The sequence below is a fragment of the Chlorocebus sabaeus genome, chromosome 9, assembly GCF_047675955.1.
Source record: "Chlorocebus sabaeus isolate Y175 chromosome 9, mChlSab1.0.hap1, whole genome shotgun sequence".
NCBI classification, from domain to species: Eukaryota; Metazoa; Chordata; class Mammalia; order Primates; family Cercopithecidae; genus Chlorocebus; species Chlorocebus sabaeus.
Window position 1 is genome coordinate 21,095,980 of NC_132912.1, and position 12,478 is coordinate 21,108,457.

Below are 12,478 nucleotides of genomic sequence, written 5' to 3' on the forward strand. Positions count from 1 at the left end.
TTTCTGACTCAAGAACAAGATTCTTCTGTTTTCTTTGAAATGTGAGAGACTCAAATAAGTTTTTCTAAGCCCTTTTCAATTCATAGTTTACATGTAAATTCTCTTGGATACAGATGAAAGGAAAGACCACAGCACAAACATATTTTTTCCAAACTGTTCTAAGAATTTTGAAAAACTTATGAAAATGCCAGGCTCTGCCTGAGGTCCCTATTAATGTCATTCAATTAAATTTTATTTTATTGAAACTCTGCATTAAAAGAAATATACGACTTGGCATTGACTCTGAGGCATACAGTACAATTATAGTATTCAAAAATGCCCAAATTTTTCAATTTCATGAAACTTAAGAGTTAATTACCCAGGCACTGCAAGATAAGTGCTAATATAAACACAAAGACAGTTTTCAATGTCTTAGTATTACTTTATAAAATAAAGTTGTTTTTAAAGCATTCTTACTTCTGGGCAGAACTGATGCAAGTTCTGTTTCTGTTGAGAGGGAGATGAACTTCTACCCTGAAGAAGAAAATGTATCCAGATAGTTTCAAAACCAACATAGTTCATTATATCTGGGGGAGTTGTTCGTACTGAGAGTTCTTTTAAGCTTCTGCTATTAAAAAGTTTTACAACCATATGCTTTCTTAATTTTATCAGAAGCATTGTAACAAGTTATAACCTTGAGCTAGGACTATGAAATTGGAAAAAGTCCAAGCAAATCTTTTAAAATCTATAATTTCAGGGAAAGTATTTACAGTTCTAAGTACTGGGAAGAATTCTCTGAGACTTCAAGAGACATTATAAAGAGAGAAATATTCAGCAAGCAAGAAATTTCTAAATCAGCTCATTCATGCACCCAAAAGGAAACAGGGCTGCAGGTAGAGGGTCTGTGGCGTCAAAGCCACGGATCTTTTAACTTTGGTGTCAACGCTGTATTGACACACAAAGATCAGGGCACCAAATGATCGTGTGACAGAAATGAAAACCCACCCACCTGTTCTGCTACTTTAAGGTTACCATTCTGCAGGTAACCACATTCTGGCTCTATCACCCGCTAGCTATGTCACTTGGGGATGTTATTTAACCTTTATGTCTCAGTTCTGTCATCCCTACAATGGCAATAATAACAATGTGTACCTCACAGAATTGAACTAATATCTGTAAAGTGTTGAACATGTCTGGCACAAAGTCTGTGTTAGATAAACTGCAATTTACACAACTCCTGCCACCCAACTCCGTGGCAAGACTGTAGTGCAGATAAACCGGCCAAATTAGCATCGAGTGTAGCCACCATGCCGATGAGGGCGTTCAGGGGGCTCCCGCGTGAGAATGAAAAGAAATGATCCAGAATGACTCCAAAGGGATGCACCACAGCTAAGCACACATTAAAATCAGCCGGAGTATCTTGGCTCTGGGCTGCCCTGAGGCTACACAGGCAAATGCTTTGTTTGTCCTGAGGCTTAGTTGTCTCTGGGTGGTTCATCCCAACGCAGACCAGTGAACTATATTTAGAGTCCTGCCTTAACATTAGAGTGGAGTGAAATAGAAAGAGCAACTTGTACTTCCTGAGCTCTGACACAGGCTAGACCCTAGGTCGGATGTCTCTGCATCATGATGTAGGATGATTATCTGCTTTTAACAGTAGAGGATATTTTGCCATCATGAAGCTATTACGTTTTGCAAGGTAGGAGGAGGTTATAGAACTCACACCCAGATCCCTGATGGCAATTTATGGGTTTTCTCCTACCCAGTCCTCTCTCTTGTTCATAAAACCTAATATAGAGTACTTCAAAGAGAATGGGGAAACTTATCGATTCTTTAATTCCACCAAATATTGAATCAGACAATCAGGCATTACTAAATTTGCACAAAGTTCACTGTTAAAAGCTGGACCTGCAAAGAGAGATAGAGTAACTGTCCTCCCAGAACTTTAAAAGCAGTAGGAAAAGGTTTTGGAGCAGGAATCAGTATATGCGGCTGGTGGGAGGATAATTTTAGTACAACCATTTTGAAACACAAAATGGCATCACATCCTGGAAATGCTGAACATGAACAGAGAACGAGCCAATCCACTCCTAGGTATATCTTCTAGACTCGGAACTCTTGCACACGTACACCTATACTGCCATGTCAAAAGAACTGGATATATTCCAAACTGGAATATTACACAACAGTGAAATTGACAGCAGTGAGGGATTGCAACATTAAAGCTATATGGATGCATCTCAGAAGCAAAATACCGTGAGAAAGAAAGCAAGCCACAAAATCATCCACATGCAGATAAACTATAAAATAAAGCAAGGAAATGATAACCACAAAATTCAGGATGGTGGTTCATCCCGGAGGGAGGAGGTATGGTCAGGGAGGGCTCCATGCAGTACTGCTAATCTCTTTCTTAAGCTCAGAGCCAAAGACAAAACTGCTTGTTTTATGATTCTTTAAACTGTGCATTCAATTTAAAGTTTTTTGCATATATGATATATTTATTAAATAAAGTACTTTTTTAAAAAACAAGTAGAAAAGATCAAGTTTACTCCATTAAATGCCAAAAGCAAAATAGTCATATATACCAGTGGTCACAAAATAAGATAAAACAAGTGGTTAAGCTGAGATTTCTGGGTGCTTATGCCCCAGATCTCGTGCTGGGCTTTCACATCTAAAATCTTATTTAAAATAACACAGATGTTATATGGAGTTTCAGAGAAAAGGGAGATGACACCTGGTTGGGAGAACAACTTCCTGGGAAGGGCTGCTCTTTGACTTTGGTGGTAAGGCAGAGTAATGTGTGTAAATAGTATTAATAGCAGGGAGATGCAGCATCTCAGGTAAAGCAAGATGTGGAACAGGGGCATCAAAGAGATCTTGCACATATCAAAGAAACACCAAGCAACACTGAGAAAAACCATTTGGGACCTTTTTCTTAACTCTGTGTCACCAGAAGTCAAGGTTACTACAAACCAGTTTTCAAATCTGAAATTCTGTCAAGAATCTGAATGATCCCTAATAGCCAATGAAATTCCTTTTTTTTAAAAAATTTTTTTCTTTTTTTTTTTTGAGACAGGGTCTGGCTCTGTCGCCCAGGCTGGAGTGCAGTGAACTTGGCTCACTGCAACTTCTGCCTCCCAGCTTCCTAAACAGCTGGGACTACAGGAGGGCGCCACCACATCCAGCTAATTTTTGTATTTTTTGTGTATTTTTTATAGAGGCAGAATTTTGCCGTATTGCCCAGGCTGGTCTCAAACTCCTGAGCTCAAGCCGTCAGCCTACCTTGGTCTCCCAAAGTGAGCCACTGCGTCTGGCCCTGATCTGTTAATTTATTCATAACTTAACATGACATGAAAGGATATTTAAAGCTAGACTTATTTTTGCATCTCCAATTTCATCAGTAAATCATATAATCTTGAACACCAGCTTACTCCACCATCAAAAGGGAAAGTTCTGACTTTCCATCTACTTTTTCTGAGAGAGACATCACTTTGAAAACAGAGCAAACTTCAAGTCATTTTTACAGCCAATTGCAATCAACTCAGCGTGTTTTCTCAGAAATACTACTTATAACTGCTACTATCAATGTGAATAACATTCATCCCAGGGGGTTATGGAATGTAGCTACCAGTGCCATTGTTCGTCGGGTCTTTCCATTTTGGTCAGGAGCCAGGGTTCGTTCAGACATGCTAGCCATGTGTCCTTGCATTCTGCCTGCAGTCCTGAGTGTAGCATTCTCCCTGACCCAGCAGAGCGTAGAGATAATCCTTTCTTGCTCTTCTGGACTTTTGGAAGGTGCTTTAAACTAAACTTGGCATTAAACAATTCTATTAGGTCAACTTTCACTGCAAGTTTTAAATTAAGCAAACAAAAAAAATTTCAAACACACACAAAACAGCTTCAATTTCTTATAAATATAAAGCTTTAAAATATAGAGAAAAAAAGGAAAGAAAAAGAACAAGTTGAAAATCTATAAGCCAAAACCCACTTTGGAAACAACGACAGTGTAGGTAAAGTTTTATAGAGCGTTAAAAAAACTAACAACCTGTAAAAAAATCAACATTATTTAATGGCATGTTTATCAAATGCAACATTAAATACAAAATCGTCTCAGTCATGAATCTCAAGCCAAACTTTCCTAAAAGTTCCCAATTATAATATCAGAGTTGCATGTCAAGGTTTACAATTTCAAGGGAACTTAAAGACAATTCAAATATCCTTTAAATTACTGCTGAACTGTAAGTTGGTCTATATATAATTTAGTTCATTTCAGAACCAATTCTGAAATGAATCACGTTCATTTCCTTAACTATAGGTACAAAACATTTAGACCAGGATTCAGATGTGCTGAGTATTAGGCTTGGCTCCTACCAGTTGTGTAAAGCTGAGCAGGTAAAATGTTCTAAGTCTTGATTTTCTTTTTTGATCTGCCTATATATTGGGTGTTTGTGAGGATAAAACAGATGGGTATAAAAGTAATTAAATATTAAAATGTGAAATATTATAATACATGTTATTATAAATGATTTAAAAGATTACATATTCAACAGGCTTCACTATCACTTTCCCCCCATTTATCAAACTTACTATTCACCACCACCCCCAGCAGTCGGGGTGAAGCCCCCCTCCCTTGTGCAGCCTGAGCAGCCTGCACCTGCATCTATCATTGCTCTTATTATGTTGTATGAATTACAGATGCTATTTTCTGGATACCATTCCACCAACCCAGGCATTCCATATGGTCTGCACCACCTGGGCTGGGCATAGGCACTCTATCTGTTAGATGCTGAGTGAAGGTTCCAGGATGAAAATGTTAACATTGACATTAACAGATGGGCAATTAACAACATCCCAGAACACTAAAGGGCGAGTCTCATTCCAAATTTCCTTAGATATGTTCAGAGAAACCAGGGAAATAACTTTCTAGTATTAAAAGGCACTTCAAATCCTTTGTGACTACTTCAAATGGGAGCAAGGGGAATGCCCTCTTGAATACACAACCTTAATAATCTTATACTTTCTACCACATAAAGCAAAATCAATATTCTTAAATTAATTTTAACTGCTAGAAAAGCATAATGTTCTGTGTTAGCCAAACATTTGTTCACACCAAGTTATTTTACTAAAACTCAGGTTAGTTGCTGCGTTGATTGAAACTCTTTCCGTTGTCTCAACTTTTTTCAGTCCTGTAACATTAGGAAAATCAAAATCAATTTTAACTGACTTGAGAAAGAAAGTATGGCCATCTTGTTAACTGTAAATTTTAGAATTAAAGGTTATCTTACAGTGATAATGCCAATCTACAGCTCCAATTTATAAGGAACAAAATAAAGTCATAAGATGGCCAGACACTCCAAACTGGGGATTCTTCTTTGGGAAGGTTTCAGTGAAAATACTAAGTCATATTTTAAGGAAACTTGATATACAAAAATTTGATACAATAGCATTAAGGTATTGGGACATTAATTTGTTATACAGCCTTTGGGTTCTGCCAAATACAAATATTTTAAGTCCCTGTGATACTCTCTTCACTCTGCTAGGGTTTAATGCCCAGTCATCTAAAACTAGCACCTGGAGATGCAGCCAGATCTCCCAGGCAATGATGAAGAGGTGCTTCTAAATGACAGAAATTATAGTTTAAAAAGACAGTACAGCTGATTAAGCCTCTCAGAGTAAAGGAGAGATGGAGAGCCAACACTCCCCATAGCACATCTCCCTATAATACGTGCAGTCACATTCCATCTCAACTCATTCTTCATATACATTAGGCAGTATCATCATTCAAAACAAAAGAGGGGATTTCATTTTCAGCTAATAGGGTAAAAGTCATCACGAGGCACAGAATTTTAGAGAATCCTAGAGATTACCTGGAACAGTGGTTCTCAAACTTGAACGTGTATCAGAATCGCCTGGAGGGCTTGTTAAACCAGCCATATTCTGCAAAGCTATTAGATCATACACGCTCTTGCCTACTCAAAGACATCATTCTAGAAACTCTCTCCTTTTCCTGTAATATTTTCCCCCCTACTGGCTCATATATTTAAAAATGGTTTTATTTATCTCATTTTTTAAAAAATCCCCTCAAACACTGGTTTCCCCTCTGCCACCTCCCATTTTTCTCTTGCCCTGTATGCAAAACTCTTCAAAAACCTCTCTATGCTTGCCTTCTCCTCTGTTTCCATTCTCTCTTCCATTTCAATCTAATTCTCATCCTTATCACTAAGCTGAAACCACTCACTGCAAGGGTGATCATAACCTCCGCATTGCTCAATGCAACCATCAATCTTTTGTTCTCATCCTATTTGCTCAGTCAGCAGCACCTGACTCAGCTTATCCATCCTTCCTGCCTAAAGCACACTCTTCACTTCGTTTCTAGAGTGTCATGCTACTTTGGTTCTCCTATCAGCCTTACTGGCTGTTAAGGGTTCAATGGTGTCCCCAAGAAAGATTTGTTGAAATCCTAACACCAGGTGCCTGGGAACATGATCTTATTTGGAAATAAGGTCTTTGCAAATTTAACCTAGCTAAAAAGAGGTCATTAGGGTGGGCCTTAATCCAATACAACTGTTGTCATCATAAAAAGGGGAGCATGTCCCCTTTTTTATAGATGATATATAACACATGTTCTTATATGTATTATATCTATCATGATATATATCTTATATCATATATTATTATATACCATATATAGAGATGTGATATATTATATATTGTGATATATTACATATTATGTGATATGTAATATATTACATATATGAATCAGATTTATATATTATATTGTGTATAGTATATATCATATATTACATGATCTATGATATATCATATTATATCATATATTATATATCACATATTACATAATATATTTTTTATATATAGTATTGTCTCTATATATATAGTATTGTCTCTCTCTATATATATAGTGAGTGATATATGTAAGAGTGATTTTGCTACAGAGGAGACCTGCTATATATATATATAGCACTGTCTTAAGTTTATCTACCTAAACTTCTCCGAAGTTGGGATGAGCACAACTGTATCTCAGCACTGCAGACATTATGGCCATAAAAGAAAATTCAGAAACCCTGGAAAAAAAGAAGCATGCTAATAAGTTCTTCCTTTAAATGATGTTTTTATCCCTAAAAGTGGTTGGGACCTTCTCAGCCTCACAGAGTGGATAATGACTGAGCCACCTAAATAATGTGACTTCTTGGCAGGGGTTTCTCCCCTGCAGTGATCGTGCTTGGGTCACCTCTGTACTTAAAGCTACAACACTCTCCTAGAGACAATAATTTGTACATGGCTGCACTTTAGGTTAACATAAGCTATAGATGCAAGCACAGAGCTAGATGATTCACATGTCTGCTTCTGCAGGATGAAATGATAATCCTGAAATTTCCTACCGCCCAACATGCACAATGCAAACCCAATGAAAAGAGCAACGATGTAAAACTAGAATATCTAAGCAGTCAGTGGTGAAGATTCTAGTCATGTTTTGTGTGTACACAGCAGCTGTATAGCTTGTGAAGTTTAATTTTATCAGTCTGACTTATATTTTATGTGCCAAGTTTTTCCCTTTAGCATTTCAGCAGGTGCAATGGGACAAATCAGTACAGTTAAATTCTTAGCTATTGAGCTAAGAAAACTCTCACAACTCACACATCACTGCGTGAGAGACTGCAGAAGTTAAGGGGAGGGGAAAGAAGAAAAAGACAATGAGGTAGAAAGAGATGAGATTTTAAATGAAAACTATTATGTATGCCTAGGGGTGCTGTTAGAGAACTCTGTTCCTGGCCGGTGTAGCGGCTCTCACCTGTAATACCAGCACTTTGGGAGGCGGAGGTGGGAGAATTATTTGAGCCCAGGAGTTTGAGATCAGCCTGGGCAACATAGAGAAATCCTGTCTCTACCAAAAAAAAAAAAAACTAGCTGGGCATAGTGGTGTGCACCTGTGGTCCCAGCTACACCAGATGCTGAGACAGGAGGATCGCTTGAGCCCAGGAGATCAAGGCTACAGTGAGCAGTGATTGCACCACTACATTCCAGCCTGGGTGACAGAGTGAGACTGTCTCCAAAAAAAAAGAAATGAAATGAAATTCCATTCCTCTTGTTTCCCTATCTGAAGGATCTAGAATGAGATCAACCCTCTGAGTTCTGCACCAGTCTAGACATTCCTACTACAAGGGGCTTGAAATGTGGTCTCTGGAAGGTAACAATGCTGTGATATCAATTTTTTTAATGTTTTAAGCATTTGAGTCTACAGATGAGTGTACCCATAAAAAAGAACAGAGAAGGACAAGAGCGGCTAAGCTGTGAGCAACGAGATAAATCTAGAAGAGTGATTTTGCTACAGAGGAGACCTGGAGGGGAAGTTGAGTATGCAAAAGATGAGGCAATAGAAATAAAGGTTGCAGAGGTCGGGGGGTGGCCTCAGTTATATGAGGGCCAAAGTGATGTCAGCATGGGGACGCCTGCAACATAACAGTGTGTGCTCCATTGCTCAGAGGACTGAAAACACACACAGCAAGACCCCTGGCACTTAAATGGGCCTCTTAACCCCACGCACACACAGTTCCAATCTCACTCCCCCATACCTGTCAGCCGTGCTTCTGACCTCCCTAGAGGCCCACATGCTCACTTGCCATATTCACAGTAATGCTCAGAGATCATTCCATGCTCACCATCAAGGACACGGGGTGCATCTTCTGCCTTGTATGATACTTAAAGCTCTAAGTTCCCAATTAATAGTTAATCACTAGTAGTCATGAGATACCTACCATTTGAGACTCACATTAAAATAGTTAGTCAAATTTAACAAGTCATAATAAACAACATGGAGCCGAACTCCCTCTTTAATGAAATCCATGGAAACATGATGGAAATCACCCAAGTTTTCTATTCAAACCTAGCAAATCAACACTGGTTATATTTTTCTTCTGATTCTCACTGCAGAACAGGAATGCTTTTAAAGATCTCTGGAGTTGACCAGATGTGGTGGCTCACGCCTATAATCCCAACAGTTTGGGAGGCAGAGGCCGGCAGATCTCTTGAGTTCAGGAATCTGAGACTGGCCTGGGCAACATGGTGAAACCCCAGCTCTACAAAATATAAAAAAAAGTTAGCTGAGCGTGGTGACACGTGCCTGGGGTCCTAGCTACCAGGAAGGCTGAGGAAGGAGGGTTGCTTGAGCCCGGGAGGCAGAGGTTGCAATGAACTGAGATCACGTCACTGTCTCCAGCCTGGGCAACAGAGGGAGAGCCTGTTCTTAGAAAAGCTTTCTGGAGTTAAGGCTTCTTTCTACTCAGGGGTTTTTGTTTGATTTTGTTTTGCTGTATCTGTTGTTTAAACAATCACAGCAGTAGAAGAGACTTAAAATAGAAACATAGCACATACTTAAATATAGAGTTAACGTCAAACAAATTGAATTCAAATGAATTTTCTAAAAATACATACATATTTCCTTTTTGATTTCCACAGATTTGTTCACTCCCTTGAAAACTTCTATAATATTTTAGGATTTCACTGCAAAGCCAAGATAAGCATTGATTTTTATCTAGTGAGGGTGTTGCCTTCCCAGAAAAACAATCCAGGTTGACAACCACAATAAAAGTAAACACAATGGCCAAGGATGTGAAAAAAGAAAACTCATGATCCCACACTCAACTGGTAGGGCTCTAACTCAACCTTCAGAAAAAATGAACAATATATACAATTCCCTTTACAAGTCTAGTTTTATTAACCATTTAAAAGCAACCGAAAGTTTCTATTAGCTTTTCCTAATTAAATATATGTTGCTTCTTTATTAAGTGGTGTTGGTGTTTTGAAAGTAACAGTGTCAGGAGATGCATTTCTAATTACTATTTTGAAAAATAATACAAGCCATGTTTTTACCATATCAAAATGAAGCAACTAACTGTAGATGTCCATAATTAGAAATGCAATGTAAATTTCATTCTAACAAATCAACCCAGTATGTCTTAAAGATAGGATAATTAACACAGATACTATTAAACTGAAATCTATGGTGAGAGGTGCCATAAAGACTTACCGACAGATCATAAAATGAAATCTGAGAAGGGAAATTAGGCGGTCTGTACAAGCAGGAAAAAAAAAATCTTTAAGAATGAGATAGAAAAAAAGAAAGCAAAAAATAAGAAGAGCAAAGGGTATTGTAACTGGTTTTAGGGAAGGTGTGTTGGAATACATATTTAATATAAGTAGTTCTCCATATATACCTGAGTCTGCCCAATAATGAGGCATTATGACCTTTTACTGAATGATAAGATTTTCTTCTTGATGGCACTGCAAAAAAAGAAACTTTGTAAACATGGATATGGGTGTAAGGAACAAATGAAAAAAATCTCCTTTGAATGAAAAGAAAAATCTGACCTCACAGCATATGCCTTAGTTACAAGGAATACAGCAGTTTTTCACGTTTGTTTTGTATTTAACTCATCAGCTTGATGAACACACTGTTTAACCCACAAATGAATAAAACTGTTGTTTTGTTTTCTTCAAACTTTGCAATACTTTGGGAGAATTTGAGATGATAAAAAGGAAAGCAAGTGTGAGGGAGGAAAAAATTAGGTACCCAGCCTTAACTTCATAGAAAAACAGGGAAGATATGATTGTTTTTCCACCCACGGTGCCGGAAAATGAATTAAGCACTTAGCAGGCGCTCAAGGAACATTTGTTTCAGAAGAAAGAAGGTGTGAAGGAAGAAACTTGTTTACTTCTGAAATGCAGGTAGAAACTGTGCTAAAACACATTAATGTCTTAACTCATGATTCTTAATGCAAAACCTGTCACATCCACCTCTAGCATCTTCACACAAAGCCAGTGGCATTTATTGAGCACCTACTATGTATGAGGATTGCCCCTTCGGCAGCTGCCACTCTGTATTAGTCTTTAATCCTGCAGCTGAAAAGCGCCAGGGGCTGTGAGGAGATGGGGCTAGTAATGGTGCATCACCCTCACTACAACCCTATCACTCCACCTGGCACGTCTTTCCTGAAACGGTCCCTGGAAGAGAAATTGCACCAGGTAAGAACATTAACAAAGGAAGGGTGATGGGTTTCAACAGAAATTGCATCTGACAAGCAACCTTTCTAGTCTTACCACCAGCAGCTGCACACCTCTCTTCAACCTGGTTACATGTTAGCTGTCCTCTCTTTATCCTTCTACACCTCCATCTTCAATTCACCCTCCTCTTAGACTAATAGTTCTGCCAACTCAGGGCTCATCAATCTTTCCATATTAGCATAAGCTGGATGGAAATGGAAGAGAGAGTGAAGTACAGACCTGTGAGTTGGGCCATCTCCCTCCATTCTCATGGGCTTAGAGAACTCATTAACCCCTTCCCTGCTTCTCCTTCCTAACTGGTAAGAATTATGTGCTTCTTAAAGCTGTTCAATTTCCTCTTCCACAAACTTTTACAGACGCAACATAGGATAGGAATGTTGCAGTTGTTGAAAAAAAATGTTAATTATTGGTGAACTTTTCATGAATATGGCAATCGCCACCTAAATAACTGAATATCATTTTTTATAAAGATGATAGCAATTCGTTGTTGATAAAATATTTTTCATGCTAATGATTAAAAAATAAAAGTTAAGAAGTAAACAAAATGTAGTGAGTACATGAGATATGATTTAAAATGGAAAAACTAGGAACTGAAATGATACACACCTTCTCTAAAACAAATATGTCTAAGATATTTAACTAAAGAAAAACAAGACTGATCCAGAAATGTAAATGGCCAAAGCGAACAGAGAATCATTAATAATGGAGTTTTATTTTAAGCCTCCGAATTCTCTTTAAAAAGCTAAGACTTTAATATTCTTTGCTTAGATTTACCATTGCTTAAAACACAGCAATACGAGAGAGAACAATGAGACACCCCTTCTTAAGAGTTCATTTACTAGGTCAAGTGCATATTAGAATCTTAATTCCCACCTACAAAATCATTGTTCTCTTACATTGATTTTCTTACATTGTTCTCTTAATGGTTTCTCTATTAAACTGAATATTTATATTCATGGGCTATTTAAGGACACTTAAGAACTTTTAGCATCATTGCTGCATCTTATAGAATACCGAGGACACAAAAAGATGCTTAAAGACCTGTGTTTCCTGAAATAATTAAACTTTTAAAATGAAATACATAAATGCTGGAGAGTGCTGTTTTAAAAATTCAGTTTTGTGATAAACACTTTATACTGAGTCTTCAAACTGTAATTCATTAAGAAACAAGAGAAACTTTTAAAAAGGAATTACATGTCCAACAATTGTCATGAAATTGGATTATAAGCTTTCTTTATATCATAAAAAAGAGAAAACAGGAGGAGGGAAGAGAACAAGAAGGGAATAACTGAGAGAAACAGTTACGTATAGCCAAAAAACAAATTCGACTTTGAAAAGAACAGAGGAGATCTTGGAAAGATTACATTTATTTCATGTAACTCCAAAAGGCAGAAAATAGACCATTAGAACAAAGGTGAGG

At 37.7% G+C, this 12,478-nt stretch overlaps 1 protein-coding gene across 2 annotated transcripts in view; it reads right to left on the reverse strand.

Moving 5' to 3' along the window:
* NEBL (nebulette) overlaps window positions 1-12,478 on the reverse strand; it is a 380,625-nt gene that overhangs the window by 267,948 nt on the left and 100,199 nt on the right. The gene's annotated exons all lie outside the window — the stretch shown is intronic.